Raw genomic sequence first — 20,605 nt, forward strand, 5'->3', positions numbered from 1 at the left:
ACAATCTGTGCTCAGTGATCAGAGCATATAGAGTTAGACCATCATTAACTACCAGAAAACTGTAACTTGGGGACATTAAATAATCATTCAGATGACTGATAAGAATTTTGAATCTAATCACTAATCAAATCGGCTGATATCTCACTAATGCCAAGCACTCGCATGTGTTATTAAAAGCCCACGCCTCAGAAAAACTCCAGCTTTCATTCCAGTTTCCTCCCACTACACAGATGAGGAAACTGTGGCTCAAAGTTTTGTCAAGGAAAACCCAGTAACGAATGGCATCAGCAGAATTCAACCCTAGATCAGTGTGATCCCAAAATCAAAACTCTGTTATATCAACTTGAATTAATTACACACCTGAAGAACATGCTTTCATTGATTACACATCATTAAATGAAAAGTCAGCACATGCCTCTAATCCTTGAGAAATTTGCTCTGATTTTAACAATTATATCTCCTTTAAGAAAGAGATAAAATATTTGACTACCACTAATTGATGTTTTTCTGGAATTTATCTAGGTAATTGCAAGTACAATGGCTAAAGATATAACATTACATTTTTAGACTGTAACTTTTGAGAGCCAAAACTTTCAGAAATACCCTGGTCTTTTATTGAGCAACCACATAATTTACCAGCCAAACCAGGGTACTCTTAGGCATTAAAGGAGCCACTATTAAAAGCTATGCTGTGGGAAAAAAAAAAAACTTTAAAAAACAAAACTATAAGTTCTAGGAAAATCAGAACATACATCAGTATCACTGAAGTTTTGAAAAAGTAATGACCAAATGCAAACATTCTTTAAAGATATTGTAGGTTCAGTTTACCACAATAAAGTTAATGTTGACATAAAGTGAGTCATATAATGCTTTGGTTTCCCAGGATAAATAAGTCCTACTTTTATTTTATACTGCAATCTACTAAATGTGCAATAACATTATGGCTAATAAACCACAACTTGGTTTAAATATAATTCATTGTGAAAAATTGCTCACTATCATCTGAGCCTTCAGCAAGTCATGTTCTTCTTGCTGGTAGAAGCTTTTGTGAAGAATGCAACATCTGCAAAATCAATAAAACAAGATGTACCTGCAGGTACCTTAATTGTGAGAAACCTCTAACCACCACAACTTTGTGCCTTCAGAGCCCCCAAAATCAATTTGAAATGATATCAAATGACTTGAAAATCATGCAGGTGGTAAAAAAGAAAAAAGCAGTGTCCCTTGGTGTAAGACACTTGAGAAAGAATGACACAAACGCGTGGCTCACAGGGAGAATTAAAGCGCGAAGAATGATACAAAAGTACACAGCTTCTGAGGACTGTCGGTCTTTCTAGAAAACCTCTTTCTTCAAAAGAACCAGCAAAATTCATGTGGATTTGATAGAGCCTAAGTTAACATAACAAAACATCAAGACACAGCCTAGCTCCAAGATACTAAAATGTGAATGAAAAAAAAGCATTAGCAAAATATAGCAGATTCCCCAGAAAAGGAAAGTCCATTTACATAAACTTGCAGCTATAAAACATGTGACATCCTAATTCAGTTTGAAAATGACATGTCATCCGTGGACAGGACAGAAAATTCAGAATTATTTAGAGCCGCCAGCATGAAAGTATGGAGCAAGCACAGAGTTGGGCGCCATTTTGAGGGCTTTCTGGGCACCAGGCACTCAACTGAGTACTTCCGGGGGGTCTTAACACTTCCCATCTTCCCACAACCCCGAAGGCCGATGGCATGATTGTCCCCATTTTATAATTGTTGAAACTGGTTCAGAAAGATGAAGTTGTCCCAGGTCACGTGAATAGGAGTGAAGTATCTCTGGGAGGAAATGCAGAACCTTAAGCCACTCCTCCCCATCCCCCAATGGTCACAGAGCCCTGACCTCTGGGAGGACAAGGCCAATTTAAGGGAGGGTCATCTGCCTTCAGGCACCCTGAGGCAGAGAGGGTGTGTGCGAACAACAGACTAAAGAACAGCTTGAAACTGGAGGTTAAATTTTAAGGACTGAGCACCTCAGGAGATGGTTTTGAGAGCTCAGAGAGTTTTTAAAGGATTTTAATATTCAAAGTAGAAAAGAACTTCTGGTCTATGGATGGCTTCCTCCCCAAGTGAGCAGATATGCATAGAATCCCTGACTTTGTTGTCAGTGACATCTAGTTATATATATCCTTTCTTTCTAAGAATTTATCACTCTAATCAGGTTGTAGCTTTGTAAACCCCTATAGAAATGAGATTAAAAATCTAATATATATATATATGTGTATATATAGACATATATATAAGTGTATACACACACACACACATATATATATACTGTCATCAGAACTACAAGTGAGACATAAGTGTGGTATTGCTTTATTTTGCTTGTGGATTTTTTTTTTTTTATCCATGGACTTGAATTTTATTTTTGCGTTTTTCTAAATGTATAGACTAGTCTGCTTATTTTTCTTGCTTTCAGAATCTTTCTTTTCTATAGTTGTGGAAAATGTAGAATTGCATCATAATGCTTGGTTGTTATACTATTAGATCACTTTCTTGTTTGTCAAGAGGTCAAATGTTCTGTGTGTGCAGCTTAAAAATCTACTTTCATTTCCAAATAATGTCCAGGTCCTACATCAAGACTGTTTTACTTACTTTAAATCGGTGGATGAAGATTTGTTTTTAAATATGGACATCTTTGCATTGATTAAAAATACAAGGAACACAAAATTTGTTAGAATCCTTTCTATGGAATAATGCTATTTGATTTGTTGGCTGCCAATGCTTTCTACGGATTGTCAATCTCTGGTGAATAGTGAGGAAAGTAATTATTACACTATGAAAGCGAATTTGTATCCACTCCCTCGTCAGATTAAGAAGACTCTATTTAATGAGGTGAATTGTATGGGTCAGTTAAATAGTAAGTCATCTTTGATCAAAATACTTTTGAAGTGGTGGTTTGCTATCCTTTCTTTCTAAGAATTTATCACTCTAATCAGCTTATTGCTTTGTAAACCCCTATAGAAACCAGATTAAAAATCTAATGAGGTAATTAGTATAAATAATTGCAGTACAACAGAGAGTTTCAAATTGTCATCTCCAGTTGAGTACAGAAATGTTGAAGGAATAAAAGAAAATTTATGGTCACCAAGAAAGAATATTTTTATCCATCATCTTTGCTTTCTTTGCTTCACCTTAGAGCCAACAAATGACTAAATCCCTCATATTAGTCTTCATATCTCGTATACTGAAAAAGCAAGAAATTTCTATATTTTTCTAGAAATCAGAATCTTAAAGGTTAAGAAAAAAAAAAAAAAAACAGGGCCTTCCCTGGTGGCGCAACAGGTTAGGATGCAGCACTGCAAGCTAGCCACAGTCACCTCAGTGCGAGTTCAACCCCCTGCCCAAGAGGTGACCCTCATGGCATAGTTGACCTTTCCTGACCTGCCTGCTGCTCCCCTCAGCAGTGTACTTCATCAGTCTGCCTGTTCTGACCTACTCTGTCTCTGGTGAATCCTCTGCCTCTGACTTACACCCCAGCTCTGTATGCATAAATAAACAAATCTTTAAAAAAAGAAAAAAAAAACAATACAGTCATCATAAATATTCAGAAACTATTTTTTGAACTCCTGTGTTTTCAGTGCCAGCATCCAGTGGTGAAAGGACAAACAACTTCCTTGTCCTTATCACTCAGAATTGATAATATAGCTCAGAGGGGTCCACCTAGCTCTTCCTCCCAGTGGTCACCATCTCTAATTGTGGTTATTGGATCACAATATTCTTTTTAATTTTATTCTTTTTAATTTTCTTACTTGGTTGTAGACCCCATAGTTCTCCTAACTCCATCTCACCCATGAACCATCACATATTCCCTTGTGTTCTTCCCCTCCCTTGCTGTCTGTATTCCTCAGATCTATGGTCAGCTTGCTAGTTTTGCCTTTATCTGGACCTTTTGTTTGGTTTCTCTAGATTCCCTATACAAATGATACCATGCAGCATTTCTTTTTCCTTCTGACTTAGTTCAGCTAACATAATCCCTTTTAGCTCCAACCATGTTGCTGCCAATGATACGAATTTTGTCTTTTTGATGTCTGAGTAATATTCCATTGTATATATACACCACAACTTTTCTTTGTCTACTTTGAGGCATTTGTGTTGTTTCCATACATTGGCTATTATAAATATTGCTATAACAAACATTGGAGTGGATTGCAATATTCTTTATTAAAGACTGTCTTTCCCTACTCAATTAAATCTCACCACATCTCACTCATTCTGATCCCTAGAGCATGAATCTAATCCAGGGTAGTTGCTGAATAAATTAATGACAGAACAAATGAATGAGGACAATAAATACATAGGGCTCATGCAGCGTCTTTCTTCAAATTAAAAAAAGAAGAGCAACACTTCAGCTAGAGTGAATCTATGCCCAAGACAGAATGCATAAAACTGAGTAACAACCCAGCACACTGTAAAACATGACACAGTCACAGGAGAGACATCCAGCACTTTGCTATATAATGCTTTTGGGAAGTGAGCCATATACCCTGCCCACCCTCAGGGGCTGAGGGTTAGACACCAGTTCACCATAATGTCTGTCCCCTGCATTTCCTCCAAGAGATGACAGTATGGTAACATCTGACTCGTTTCCACAATGACTTGAAACATAACCCCAACCCTCCCTATCAAGAAAGAAGGAAGGTGACTTTAACAAACAATCAGGAATGTTTCCTGCCTACTCAAGAGACTAAGGTGATTTCCTTTACCTTGGTGGAATACTCTGCAAAGTTTGATCTAGCTCTTTCTCTTCTCTTTGCCCAAGAAAGCTACATGATGCAGCGCACTGTCTAAAGAGCACATGCCAATGAAGTCTGATCAACAGCTCTCAGCATATTTACTGACCAAGTTTTATTTATAATTCAGTAGTGAAGCAAAAGTATTTTTGTTTTAACCAAGGTGTTTAGCCATCGCAGGCAGAGATCTTCAGGGATGAGTTGGCCTTTTTATCGAATCACACACACAGTAGGATCTTGGAAGTCATGTTTTATTTGCCTGAGGTGATAATACATAAGCAAAAAAGAACCTTTCTGCAGCTTTTCCCGTGAGTCCATGATCCTTGAGTGACAGGTGAGTTCCTAGTAAATGAGCTTCCTGACACCATCACAGCTGAGCTTTCTGAAGCCTGGGAAGTGAGTCACCTGAGGTGATTGACCTGGGGAGCTACTTCCCTCCTTTCTGAAGGTCTTTACTCTTACTACTCACCAGCACATTTTAGCTATTTCATTTAAGGTGTGACATACATACATCATTTTCTTAAGGATTTAAAAGTTACCACTTCTGGCCCTCCCTGGTGGCACAGCGGGTTAAAGCACATCACTCAGAAGCTAAAGCCACTTCCGCATGAGTTCGATTCCCGCCTGCCCTGGAGGTGACCACATGGCGTGGCAGACCTCTCCTGACCCGCCCGCTGCTCCCCTCAGCAGTGTACTTCGTAGATCTGCCTGTTCTGCTCCCCACTCTGTCTCTGGTGAAGCCTCTCGCCGCCCCTGAGCCTCTGGCCTGTACCCAGTTCTGTATGCACAAATAAATAAATCTTAAAGAAAAAAAAAGTTACCACTTCTCATGCCTTTTCCAGAGACAAGTGCTGTACTCATAGCATGTGCCTTGTCTAGCTTATAGCAACTCCATGGCAACAGGGCTAAGTCACTTAGTCCTGTGCTGTGGCCCAAACATACAGGCCTATCTGTTTTAGTCTCAAAATGGAGCTTATTTAAAAACCAGGGTCTTTTATTTTACATATTTTTTACATCATTCTACCTTTTTGTACAATGTATGCTTTCTCCCCTCAGTTGTAGCCCCTGTGAAATTCCCACCACCGAGTCACCCATGCAGCATCGCCATAGTCTTTTATTGATCCCATTCCCTCCTCCTTCCCTGCAGAATAGTTCTGATTTATAGTTACCTGTTGATTTTGAGTTTTAATTTATTGGAGTTACTTTTTTTCTGATTCCTTATTTATTCCTCTATTTTCCTCCTATAAGTGAACCCATCCAGTATTTTTCTTTTTCTTTCTGGCTTAGTTCACTGAGCATGATCCCTTCAGAGGATAGCAAGTAAAGCTAAGCCACTTGGGTGGGAAGCAACTTCAGAATGGCTGATGTCTTCATCAAAACAGAAAAGTGGGCAGAGAGACACATAAAGTGAAGACCTGAAGAGGCGCTGGAGAAAGCCAAATGTAGGTGGCGAGGTGGGGGAGGTTGTCTTAAGGTCAGCAGCCAGCAGAAGCCAGATCGGGGCACAGAAGCACCCTCATGGACCCCTCTCACAGTTAGCCTGGGCCTCCTGCTTTTGGAATTCCAGCCTCCAGAACTGTGAGGGCTTCTTGGTGGTACTTTGCTATGGAAGCCACAGCAGCTTTCACAGTGTTGTTATCTACTATGACTTCAGTCTCCACTGATTTAGCAGGTACTACTCAGAGCAGCTTCTGTCTTCACTCCTGGTCAGCTACTTCCAATATATCATGGGATGGAAGAGCAGATAGTGAAACTTCTTAGACTCGTCCAGAAAATAGCAACCCAAGAGAATACACAGTAAGGGAAGTCCATTGACTTTGGGATGTGGTAACCTACTTTATGTTGGCCAGAGACCTTTAGATTTCAGATTTGGTAAGATATCTCATCCACTGGTGTTTTTTGTATAGTGGGTCTCTGGTCCAAGGTGTGTGTGTGCATGTGTTTTCCCCTTTGGCTTATAAATATTTCTAAGGGAAGTTCAGTTTTTTCCAGCTTATCAGACCAGCACATCCAGTGTGAGAAATGAAAGTATAAAACCATATATATATATATATATATATATATATTTATCATGTGTGTTCTACTTGATGTTGGTTTGGCCCCTCCAAGTATTGATTATAGTTTCTGTTTATCACACCAAGATAAATGATTTGGGCTTCAGGCTTCCATTTTCTCTGGCATGGTTATGAACATATCTCCCTCCTCCTTTTTTGTTTTGGTAAATCCTCTCTTCAGTAGATCACAAACCCTAACAAGTGTTCTCTTTCTCTAACTCCCATGGCGGGAGGGTCACTTGAACCTCAGAAACAAAACGACAGTGCAGTAATGAGGCTATTAGGCTGACATGTTCTATTCAGCACCTGCTCACAGGCTACCAAATAATGAATGAGCATGAATTACACATTTTGAAAACAGGAGAATCTGCCTTGTTTGGATTATGCATCAGGAGTTTTGGAAGCAGCTTTGAAACTGCATCCCACACAAGGCCACCCGTTTGTGAAAGCCCATTTAAAAAGGCAAAGGGCTGCCTGTGTACAGGTAAACATTCAACTAGCCTGTGCTGAGCTTTTAATAACTTCCATAAGGGTAAGAGTTTCACTGTTATGCAATCTGGGACTTGTTCCAAATTAAACTTGACTTTGCCTGGTCTTATATTTTAGTATCAAGTTTAAGTTTCATGCAGGTTTGTTATTTAACCAATGAATTGATCACTTATTGATGTAGCAAGCATATCTCTTGCATAGAGCTTTGAAGAATAAAAACATGGTCTCTGTCCTCTTGCAGCTTACAGATTAGCTGAAAAGATGGGCAGTGGACAAAGAACTAAGTGCACGAATGACATAGCTATAGGCTCTGTTTAGTGCTTTTGGGAAATAACCATGGAGCTAAGAAGAGAGTACAGGTTTGGAAGTGAAGGTCACAGCACAGTGCACAAAGACAAACTCAACAGGTAGCATTTGCACTAAGACCTGTAGGTGGAGAAGCTCTGAGTTTGCAAGAATGTTATTCCTGGAGTGGCCTTTGTGGTTGGAGCATATGAGAAAGGAAGACAGTGTTTCCAGGAGCCATAAGAGAGAGAAACTGAGGCCAGATGAGCTTACAATGTCCAAACCAACACTCCAGGCCAAGCTTATTTCTTATCTGTGCTTTAGAGACAATACACCGCCTATCAGGGACTCTATCTTTGAAAGCTATCAATTTGGAGAATCGGGTACAGCATTTACAATGGACTTTAAGAAAATGAAAGTGGAAATGATAGGAAATCGGCTCCATTCGATGCTTCAGATTCTAGGGTAAGGATTATTAGTCCACCTTGCTCACTCTAGATAAAGTAGCCAGTCTGCCATTGTGACATGAAAACAACCATAGCTGATCTAAGCAAATGAGATGAGTGTTCCAATAAAACTCTATGGACACTGAAATTAGAATTTCACAACAATTTTGTGTGTCCCAAAGTAGCATTCTTTTGATTCATTTTCTCAGCCACTTAAAAATAGAAAAACCACCAGGCTTTAAATTACACCACAAACCTATGATAATCAACAGTATAGTTCTACAGCAAAAGCAGACACACAGACCAATGGAAGAGAGCCCAGGGCTAAGCCCATAACTGCATAGGCAGTTGGTAGGTGACAGAGGAGCCAAGAAGGGAAGCCTCTTCAGTAAGTGGTGTTGGGAAAACTGGATACCAGGAGCAGAAGAATGAAGCTAGATCATGTTTTACACGTACACACAAATGAACTGAAAACAGACAAAAGGCTTGTATGCAGGACCTAAAACCATAAAAGACATAGAAGAAAATATAGGCAAAACACTCCATGGCATAAGCTTTAGAGATTTCCTAGTGGATCCATCTCCAGCAACAAGGAAAGCAAAGAGACTATAAAATAATTGGGACTGGGCCGTCCCTGGTGGTGCAGCGTGTTAAAGCACTGCACTAAGAAGCTAAAGCCACTTCCGCATGAGTTCGATTCCTGCCTACCCCGGAGGTGACCACATTGTGTGGCAGACCTCTCCTGACCCGCCCGCTGCTCCCCTCAGCAGTGTACTTCGTCGATCTGCCTGTTCTGCTCCCCCCTCTGTCTCTGGTGAATCCTCTCACCCTCCACATCTCTGGCCTGTACCCCAGTTCTGTATGAATAAATCAATAAATCTTTCAAAAAAAAAATAATTGGGACTAAAAAGCTTCTGCATCGTGAGAAAACCCATCATCAAAACAATGACACCCTACTGAATTATTTGCACCCCATAACTCTGATAAGGGGCTGATATCAAAGATCAGTAACTTCCCTAGTGGCATAAGGGGTTAAGTCTTTGCGCTGTGAAGCTATCCACAGCCACAGCAGCATGAGTTCAATCCCCAGCCAGGAAGCTGACCCACATAACACAGCAGACTTCTCCTGTCTTGCCCACTGTTTGCCCCACAGTGTATTTCAGTAGATCTACCAGTTCTGCCTGCCCACTCTGTCCCTGATGAATCCTCTCAGCCCATGCTTACCCCCAGCTCTCGTATGCATAAATATATAAATCTTTGGAGGAAAAAATCCTCATACATCTCAACAAAAGAAAACAACCTAATCAAAAAATGGACAGGAAATGCACAGATATGTAGATGACCAGCAGGCACAAGAAAAAATGTTCAATGTCACTTGTTATCAGGAAAATCAAATCAAAAACCACTGTAAGTTACTATCTCATTCCTGTGGGAATGGCCTTTGTCAAAAAGACCAGAAACAGCAAGTTCTGGATAAAAAGGATGATTTCTACTTTGTTGCTGGGAATGCAGACTTGTCCAGCCCCTGTGAGAAACAGTGTGGAGGGTTCTCAAAAGACTAAAAACAGAAATGCCACTCCTAGGTTTCTATGTGAAGAATACAAAACCAAAATTCTAAGTGAAACCTGCATTCCTATGTGGATTGCAATACAGTTTACAATAGTCAAGCTGTGGAAACAACCTAAGTGTCCCCAAACAGAAAAGTGGATCAGAAGCTATACACAGTGGAATACTATACAGTGATCAAAAAGATACTCTCATCATTTTTTATAACATAGATGGAGCTAGTGGGGATTATGCTTAGTGAAATAAGTCACCCCAGTTCTTGTATGCATAAACAAATACATCTTTAAAAAACATAAATAAAGGGCAATTGGGTTACTCTTCTCCAGACAACTATAAAACATTTGATAATGGAGAGGAAGGGCAACTTACCTTCAAACAAAGGCAGAATTTACTTTTCATTGAATTTTTTTCATTTGCGACTTGTTTACATACATTTGTAAGATCAGGAGGATGACTGCAAACCTCAACATGGACCCATGATTCACTTACCCCCCGGCCTCACCTAAACACCAGTGCTCAGTGCCTTTACTCTCTTACCCCTTGCAGCCCCTCCCTTTCGGTAACTGCTATAATTTTCAGAGCTTAAGAATTATTTTTTTGTTTGCCAGTTTGTTTTCTCTGGTTATTTATACTCCGCAAATGAGTGAAACCATCTGGTAACTATCTTTCACTTTCTGACTTACTCTCTTAGCACCACTAGCTTAAGATCCATTTATAATGCCCCCCCAAATTATGATTTCATCATTTAAAGTGTTCCATTGATACATGCCACAATTTCTTTATCTAATCATCATTGGATGAACATTATTGTCGATGCCACATCTTAGTTATTATGAATAATGCGGCTATAAACATAAAAAAGCATAAATCTCTTTGTATTCATGTTTTCATATCCTTAGACAAATGTCTAGGAGTAGTATTGTGGGATCAATGTTATTTCCATTTTTAAGTTTTTATGGTACTATTTCCCATAAAGACTGCGCCAATTTACATTCCTACCAAGCGTGAATCAGTGTTCCTTTTCTCCACACACTCGTCACTTGTTTCCAGTCGTTTTGATATGTAACATTCACACTGTGTGAGGTGGTTTCTCAATGTGGCTTTGACTTGCATTTCCCTGACATTTTGTTGTTGTTGTTGTTTTTAAAGATGCATATTTATGCATACAGGAACTGGGGTACAGACTAGAGGTGTGGGGGGTGGGAGGGTGAGAGGATTCACCAGAGACAGAGGGAAGCAGAACAGGCAGATCAGCTGAAATACACTGCTGACAGGGAGCAACAGGTGAGACAGAGTGGTCTGACAGCCATGTGGGTCACCTCCCTGGCTGGAAATACGGATAGCTTCTTGGTGCTGTGCTTTAACCTGTTGCACCACCAGCCAGGGCCCTCCCTGACATCTTGCTGGATGTTTTGCCACGTGCTTAGAGGCCAGCTATCTATTTTTGGAGAAGTGTCTGTTTAGGCCTTTTGCCCAAGTATCGATGAGATTCTTCTTTAGTGTTGAATTGTGCAAACTCTACACAGTTTGGAAATTAGCCTCTTTTTGAACTTGTGATGGGCAGATATTTTTTTTCCCAGTGCCTAGGTTGCCAAAGGCAGAATTTCTTCTGCAATTCACCAGTTACAAAGTGGTTCCCTAACCTTTAAGTACTTCAAAAGTGGGACATTCACTATCTCAAGTCATTTGTTTCATTTTGGACTTGTTGAATTATTCAGAAGTTCTTCCTTCTAAAGTTCCTTCTGACCAGTCGTGGTTCTGCTAGTGCATGGCTCTGGGGCTGTGTTGGGGAGGGCTCTAGTCAGACGGGTTTTTTTTTTTTAAAGATTTATTTATTCATACAGAACTGGGGTACAGGCCAGAGATGCGGAGGGTGAGAGGATTCACCAGAGACAGAGTAGGGAGCAGAACAGGCAGATCGACGAAGTACACTGCCGAGGGGAGCAGCGGGCGGGTCAGGAGAGGTCTGCCTCGCCATGTGGTCACCTCCGGGGCAGGCGGGGATCAAACTCATGTGGAAGTGGCTTTAGCTTCTTGCGCTGTGCTTTAACCTACTGCGCCACCAGGGAGGGCCCACAGACAGGTTTTATTTAGCCAACACTGACTGGCACTCACCGGTCAGTTTTGTATGACCTCCATTCTTACCAGTTAGCCCCTGTTCTCATCAGTGTTTGCTCCTTGCTAAGTATTTTGGATACCACTGCTGGTGTCAGCTAAACATGGAGTCCTGACTTCTCACAGTGGGGTGACAATGACATAGTTACATAGCTGTCTGTGGCCACCTCTAAGAAATAAGTAGAATTGTATTAACTAATAAGGTTGTCAGAAGATAATGAATAAGGCATTTAAAGGGTTTCTGGTTTCGTACATGTTGCAATGTGTGAATCTGACTTCATGACTACATACCTGCCATGCAACGGTCAGCACATAGCTACTGACAACTGTTCATTCACCACCCTCAGTTTCTCATCATTTAGCTCTTCCTACAGTGGACCCTTCCTATTTGTTCTATGTTTTCTGAAAGTTATGTGCACGATTCCTATGTGCCAGATACTATCCTAACAATTTTACATGCATCTTGATATCTCCATAAAGTAGACAGTCATGCTGTGCTTGATTTTCAGATTCAGGGAACTGAATCTCAGAAGTATATGACTGAGTGTGACTTTGGTCTTAACAGAAAATTGAACTCCCATGAGATTAACAATAAAGGGAATTTATATTATGACAATGGAAAATTCCAGTTTTGCCAAACTGGCAGGTGATCAGATCCAGCATCTCCACATCATCACCCACTACCTGGTTTCCCTCTTTCTGTTCTGTGCTTTCCATGTTGTCAGTTCATCCTCAGCTTGGTCTTCCAAGTGGTTACGGGCAAGCCACCCACTGCCCACACACCATAGTAATGCCTTTTAATTGAGGGGATCACATTCCTTCTGGAAACTTTCCCCAGGAGATAAGGAAGCTTCTTCCGCTGAAGTACACAGCATAATATTTTTTTCCTACTCAGCAACTTAAGATGGATCACAACCCACCCCAAACCAATAACCAGCTTTGTGGCACTGTGGGGTGGGACAGCTCTCACTAGCTTAGGTCTGTGTGTGTGTGTGTGTGTGTGTGTGTGAGAGAGAGAGAGAGAGAGAGAGAGAGAGAGAGAGAATACCCACATGCAAAGTGAAATAATTAATAGAAGGAACAATACATATTTACAAGCCAATCACAGTGTATATTATAAAAGTTACAGATGGGACTAGGGGCAATCATACATGCAATACATCATGTTCATGATTATTTCCAGCACATGCTACATGATCAGTGTTGGCCTCTGCTATAAGAAAGTAAAACACAACATTCTAGGGTGTGCACTAGCTGTCACATTCTGTGACTTTCTGGGGACTTCTAAAACTATGTGGCCATGAAAGTGCTCCCTATCACCTTCCTCTCAACACAGGCAGACACCACCTGCTCAAAAAGAAGCTACAGTTGACTCTGGAATGATCCAGCTATTCTTTCAGCTTCATTTGCCAAAATTCTCTTGGTGCCTGGGAGAGTTAATTAATTTCCTTTGCTAAGTATATTTTACCTACTGCTAACGAGAATGCTTTCATGCTGGGGTGGAAACAGAGCAAATTACTTGTCATTTCTAGTTGAAAGCTCGTGCCCTTTGTTAAAGGAAAAGCCTGCAGGACAGTTCATCTGTTATGATCAATTGACCCCAACTGTTGTGTTTCTCTTGGCTCCGCCTACTTTACTTGGCTTCCCTTCCTCGAACATCTCCATGTATTTATATAAAGGCTCCTGGGTTTGAGTTAAGGCCTGCCAGGCGAGTTGAGTTCAGGCTGGTCTCTGTGGCTGAGGGGTTCAGGTGTCCTTGCTCCCCTGGCTGCAGAAGGCAGACGTGTGACCTCGCTTTCTAGCTATGTGAATGTGAAAGGAAATAATAGTAAGCAGTGAACCCTGATGCGCGCTAAGCTGGAGGGCCGGGAGCCTTGTCATCTAGGCATTCTGCCTCTGAAGATTGCCAGGTGGTTAAAAGTTTCCATCTCAGATTACTGGGAGATGGCCTATGCAGTCAAACTTCTCACCTGAAGCATTATGCAGTCGGGGATTTGCGTGCTTGAAATCAGTGGGGCGCACCTTCCTGGAACAGTGGGAAGAAAGTTAGGACTTTACTAAAATCCTATCTGCAAATATGCAGTAGAAACTATGAAAAATACAAAACTTGCTGCAGGCCCAACTGAAGACATGCCAGCTGCCTTGCTGTGTAAGTATCTTCTCTCTCATTAGAGGAAGTTAGTTCTCAGCATGTGAGATATAAGCTCAGACTGTGCTTCCTCATCTCTGGTCATAATCTCGACTGTCAGTTACTTCTCATGTCATCTTGGACAAGTCATCTCTCTCTTACTCCTTCATCTACAAAAGTGGGCTAATAGTTATAGATGGAGTTGTTTATGGAACAGTTTTTTTTTTAAGATTTATTAATTTATGCATAAAGAACTAGGGTACAAGCCAGAGGTGCAGGGCCAGTGAGAAGACTCACCAGAGACAGAGTGGGGAGCACAACAGGCAGATCTATGAAGTACACTGCTGAGGGGAGGAACGGGCAGGTCAAAAGAGGTCTGCTGTGCTGCGTGGGTCACCTCCGGGGCTGGGGATTGAACTCGCACTGAAGCGACTGCGGCCAGCTTGCAGTGCTGTGTCCTAACCCAATGTGACACCAAGGAGGGCCGAGGAAAAGGATTGGCCCATCAGGTGCCTGTCACAACGTGGGCTGAAATGGAAGCACAGCCCTTCTCACTCCTCACAGGGAGCGTGGCAGTCTGAAAAACGATGCTTCCACTTCCATAAACACCTCTTCCTGTGTCCAGGGCAGGAGCGGCTGGCCAGTCTCGGCACTGTTTCCTGTGTGCATGGATGCCTCATCAACACAGGCAGCTACTGTCGATTAGAAAGGTGTGGCTGGTGTTGAGAACCTTGTTGTCATTCTACTTAAGACAACCAATTGAATTCCACCTCTATCACACATGAGCTGTGTGACTGAGGTCAGGGCAATGTCCCAAGTCTCTGTTCTTTAAGGGTAAAATGTGGGCATCGCTGCTTTCCACTGGTCCCCCACATCAATGAAGAGAACTGGTTTTCAGGAAGTCTCCACTAGGAGAATCCTGAAGGGCTAGTTGGTCCTTGAGCCACTGAGCTAAGAGCACTAAATCAGACAAGACTAATTGTGGGTGATATTATTTATATGTGAGAGCTAAAGAAGTCCTACCTGTACAGAAAATCAGAAACTAAAATGGTGCCTCCCAGGGTGTGGGGGGTGGGTTGGGAGAGTAATATTGGCAGTGTTTTAAAGGCCTACAACTGTAGAGAGTAAATAATCCTAGAGATCTAGTTTATAGTATGATTGTATTGTCACGCAGTAACCTGCTGAATGTTGCTTCAGTGGCCTGATAACATATAAATGTATCAAAATGACAGAGTAATAAGTTAAAAAACAAAATTAGGGCCCTCCCTGGTGGCTCAGCACATTAAAGCACAGCACTAAGAAGTTAAAGCCACTTCAGCATGAATTCGATCCCCACCCGGGGGGTGACCCACATAGTGTGGCAGTCCTCTCCTGACCCTCCCGCTGCTCCCCTCATTAGTGTCCTTCGTCAGTTGACCTGTTCTGCTCCCCACTCTCTCTGGTGAAGTCTCTCACCACCTCTGCACTTCTGGCCTGTACCCCAGTTCTGTATGCATAAAATAAATAAATATTTTTTTAAAAGATTTATTTGTGCATACAGAACTGGGGTACAGGCCAGAGGCTCAGGGGTGGCGAGAGGCTTCACCAGAGACAGAGTGGGGAGCAAAACAGGCAGATGGACGAAGTACACTGCTGAGGGGAGCAGCGGGCGGGTCAGGAGAGGTCTGCCACGCCATGTGGTCACCTCCGGGGCAGGAGGGAATCGAACTCAAGCGGAAGTGGCTTTAGCTTCTCAGTGCTGTGCTTTAACCCACTGTGCCACCAGGGAGGACCCTAAATAAATATTTTTTATAAAAATTAACAGGTAACTATTAATCAGAAGCACTCAGCAGGGGAGTGGGGGAAGAGGGATCAAAACAGGACTGTGTTCTTACACAGTGACTGTGGTGATGGAGCATAAGTGAATTGGTGGTGGGAATTATACGGGGACAACACCCAAGAGGAGAAAGAATGCAAAGGAAGAATGATGTCAAATATATATAAATTTTAAAAATGACAAAATGTCAAAGTCTACCTTAAATTTTACAAAATGTAACATGTTAAGTTTACCTAGGCACTGTGAGGGAATGGGAGCTGGTTAGGGCTCAAAGGTGTTTTAAAAGGTGTGATCAGGTGGGGTGTGTGCTCTCTCTTCACACACACAGGCTGCTGTCAGATGCTTTTCCATGGTCTGACATGTTCAGGTCACATTCTAAGATGTGGAGTTAGCTCCGTAGTCTAGGATGATGAAGGAGTTCTTTCTCAGATTTTGACTTAAATGTTGCTTTGTAACATCTACTGAGGAATCAGAATCTCTTTTCATCTGATGAGCCTTTCACATTTACTCACACTACCAAAGACATGGGGGTACTCCGATCAGCTGCTGAAGGTGTTGGGACTGGGGTTTAGCTTTGGTTTTGCTGTGTGGGCTTGTAAGCTGAATGGTCACCGACTACTGAGGACAGAGGCTGGGGGAGATGATACAAAGCTTGAAATCAAGTTGGGAAAAGATACAAACTCATAAAGGGATTTTCATGGAAGTTAAAATTATTATTTCCATCACATTTTTTAGTAATATATAATGGAGTTGGATCTGTATAATGGGATGACAGATGAAAAGCAAAGTTATCCATGTAAAGTGAGTTATACTAAAAATGCTTATGCAACTTATATATATGAATATGAAACACACGTATGTATTTGGCAATGTGTACTGTAGTTCCTGAAAGCCATAAGTCCCTTTATTTGATTTCCTCCTCACAATGCCTTCTGTAACTCATATTTGAATAAACTGGAAAATTGGAATTGAACCCAGGGGGTGAGGGGCAAAAAAAAAGCAACAGCTAGAAGTTGCTAAGAGTACATTTGAAAAGTTCTCACCTCAAGATAATAGCCTATAACCATGTGTGGTGATGGATGTTCACTAGATTTATTGTCTTGGTCACTCAGCAATAATATAAACATCAAGTCATTATGTTATATACTTGAAATGAATTTAAAGTTTATGACAATTATACCTCAATTTAAAACACAAAATGAAAAGCAGACCCTTCCTGGTGGCACAGTGGGTTAAAGCACAACTCTATGAAGCTATCTGCAGCCACTGCAACACAGGTTCGATTCCCATCCAGGGAGCTGACCCACATGGTGCAGCGACTTCTGTCTTGCCCGCTGCTCCCTCAGCAGTGTATTTGACGTGATCTGCCTATTCTGCTCCCCACTCTGTCTCTGGTGAATTCTCTCTCACACACACCAACCCCCCATCTTTGGGCTGTACCCACTTCTTGTATGCATAAGTAAATAAAATCTTAAATAAATAAATAAAATGAAAAGCAGCCAACTGGTGAGAAGGAGGTGGAGGATTATGTCTGCTCCACAATAACCCAGGCCAGGCAGATTTTCCCCTTTCCTGTTGCAAACTATGTGTTTTAATTCACAATTCCCCCTCACACCCTTCCATCTTTTGTCGTTGTTTTGGGGTTTGCAGGAGCATGCTGCTATTTATGTGACAAACTGCCTTGGTGATAACCTAAACAGTAAATTTTGGAATTATATCTGTAATATCGTTCCCTCTCAAGAACTTGGAAAGGACCTGATCTTAGAGAACATCATGGAATGAAGAAAGAACCACACCATACTGGGAGCCTGCCTGGTGGCATAAGTCTCAGCACTATGAAGCTATTACCCGCCATTGCAGCACTAGTTCGATCCCTGGCCAGGGAGCTGACCCACATGGCACAGCAGACCTCTGCTGTCTCACCTGCTGCTCCCCTCAGCAGTGTATTTCAATCAACCTGCTTGCTTTGCTCCCTGCTCTGTCTCTGGGGAATCCTCTCACACCCCTCTTCCCCACCCCCCACAACTCTGACTCTGCCTCAGTTCTTGTATGCATAATTTTTTTTTAAAGAATCACACCCAAGTTGTGGACACACCAGAACTGGGGGGCCAGGAAGGAACTGACACTGGTTTGCATACACTGATGAGCTGCTCCCTGCTCTCACAATACCCCCTATCGGGTTGTAGAGGGAGTCACTTGATTCCCCGCTAGGCACATGAAGGCATGTAATTAGCCTATTAAGTTCCCAATGTCTTGTAAAGTAATTCAAGTGAGAACAGTAGATACATCAAATTGGCCAGGGGCCCTGCCACAGGGAGATTCAGGTTTCCTCATGCTACTTATAGTTCCCACGGCAGGAATTTGCTTCTTCCAGATGGCATGGCCATTTCTATCTCCTCATCAAGATGCAACAAAAAATAGCTATGGGATGTGTGTGGCTTTAGGATTGCACTTGCCAGTCCCAAGAATCTGCAGCCCCTTCCGAAGCTGTGTACAAAACACTTCAGCATTCTGATACTCTTCTTTGCACTGATAAACTACCCAGAAATGATTGGTTTTCCAGTTAGGCAACAGTAAATGCAGACCTCTGGCATAGGCAGAGGGTCTCTTTTCTTGGTTGCTTGTTCATTATTTTTTTGTTTTTTGTTTTTTTGTTTGTTTCTCTTTTTAGAAGAAAAAAGAAAAACATAGCTTAACATTCTATAAGTTTAAGAAGCCACTCATTGGGATGACAAATATTTACTTCAGTACTGATTGTGTTTGGGGCATTTTTATAAGCCTGGCAGCCACAACATGGAACAATCCAGAAAAAGAAGTCTTTTCTCTGGAACGTCCACTGTAGTGGGGAAAAAAATAGACAAATAAGTATGAAAATACCGGCAGGGGGAGGGGCCCTCCCTGGGGACACAACGGATTAGGATGCTGTAAGCTGGCTGCAGCCACTTCAGTGCCAGTTCAATCCCTGCCCCGTAGGTGACCCACATGGAGTGGCAGACCTCTCCTAACCCACCCGCTGCTCCCCTCAGCAGTGTACTTCGTTTGTCTGCCTGTTCTGCTTCCGGCTCTGTCTCTGGCAAAGCCTCTCACCACCCCTGGACCTCTGGCCTGTACCCCAGTTCTATATGCATAAATACATATATCTTTAAAAAAAGAAAATACCAGGGGCTCATTGGAGGTGAAGAGGGAGGATGGTGTGGGTGCCCCTCAGAGTGGGAAATCAGGAAAGAACTCTGAGGAGGAGCAGCCAGCCGTGAGAAAGCCCAGGAGGGCAAGACTGCAGGCCGAGGGGCATCTGTGAGAGGAGATAAAGCAGAGTGTGCAGCCAGAGTGTGGTCTTTGACAGCAGTGGGCAAGGTGGCTGCAGCTCAGAGCTGGCAGGATCAGAGCGCACAGGCCTGGAAGGCGGAGATGTGATGATTCAGGTGTTTTCCCTGTGAGTTGGGAGGGAGTGGAGGATGTTAGCCAGGGAGATGTGTGTAATGAGAAGTCCTGGGTGCTCTGTGGAAAATGATTGTCACAGGATAAGAGAAGCAAGAAGAAACAAGACTAGTGTAATATTTCAACTGAGAGATGATGGTGGTAGCAGTGCAGATGGTTACTATAGTATATATTCATGTTTATCATAGTAAAATAGACCTAACATAAAGTTTACTGTTGTAGCCATTTTCACGTGACTACGTCCGTTAGGTTACCACTCTCTGTCTCTAGAATGTTTTCATCATTGCAAACTGAACCCTGTACCTGTTACACCATGAGTGATTCTTCTACCTTCTCTGCCCACCCCCAGGTCCTCATGGGTAAGACTTAGCTGTTAGACTGCCAGGGAAGCCCTCAATAACTATATTTTAAAGGTAGCATTATTGGGAGCTGCTAGGGGGCTGGTGTATTGATTGAGAGAGAAGAGAATTAAGAATTATCTCAAGATTTTCACTGTTACAATGAGAAAATTAGGAGGCCATATGCTAGGGTAAGGAATTTGGAATAAGCGGGTTTTGGTGTTTATGTGGGAGGTGGATGGATAGTCAATATTTTCCTTCGGACATGTATTTATCATGACTGTCAGACAAATAGCTAGAAACACCAAGCCAGAAGTCTTTATCGTAATCTAGAATTTTAGGGTAAGAGTTGAGGAATATATATATATATGTATATATATATATATTATGAGCATATATTATATATGGATATATATGTATTGTATGGATATAAATGTATATCTAATATATATATAAAACTGAGCCCTGGAGAATCTCTACATTTAAAGGTTGAACCAAACAGATGCCAGCAATTAAGAATGAGGAAAGATCTCTAGTATAAGGATTATCAGGCTTTTTGAGAACCACATGAATAAAGCACATCAGGATGGATGAGTGACTATCCACTGAGAAGTCTGACATGATAAATAAAAGTTTGGCCATCAGCTTTGGCAGGCTGGAGATCATCAGCAGCCCTGGAGTGACACCAAGAGCAATTTCAGGGTGTTGAGCGGATGGAAGTCCGGCAGGAATGGGGAGAGGAAAAAACAGCTGTTTCCTCACCCATGACAAGTCAATCCAGAGAGGTTGTTGTGAAGAAAAACTGTGAATGGGACAATAAGTAGGAGTGGCTTTGAGTCAAGAAGGTCTTATTTCAGGAGACTTGCTCATCATCAGAAAGGGAGGAGAAGCTGGTACAGAGGAGGGCAGGCATGCTGGTCTGAGGAAGGAGACCCGCAAGCAGAGAGATGGTGCCAGGACCCCACAGAAGAGCAAGCTGAGCACAGGCCTGTGCGTCTTCATCCAGCAGAACTGAGGGGAGGATGTGTGAGGGCCTGTCGATCTTGGGGCGTGGTGAAATCAGTAGTCAAACATTCCCAAATGATTACTGTCTTTGTTATATAAGAGGGTACACCCCCAGCTGAGAGAGGTGGGAAGGAGAGTGGGGGGGGGGGG

At 42.2% G+C, this 20,605-nt stretch overlaps 1 protein-coding gene across 1 annotated transcript in view; it reads left to right on the top strand.

Moving 5' to 3' along the window:
- The window catches only part of STK32A (serine/threonine kinase 32A), a 114,956-nt gene that overhangs the window by 51,448 nt on the left and 42,903 nt on the right, over nt 1-20,605 (top strand). The gene's annotated exons all lie outside the window — the stretch shown is intronic.

The sequence above is a fragment of the Condylura cristata genome, unplaced genomic scaffold (assembly GCF_000260355.1).
Source record: "Condylura cristata isolate star-nosed mole 26May11 unplaced genomic scaffold, ConCri1.0 scaffold00021, whole genome shotgun sequence".
NCBI classification, from domain to species: Eukaryota; Metazoa; Chordata; class Mammalia; order Eulipotyphla; family Talpidae; genus Condylura; species Condylura cristata.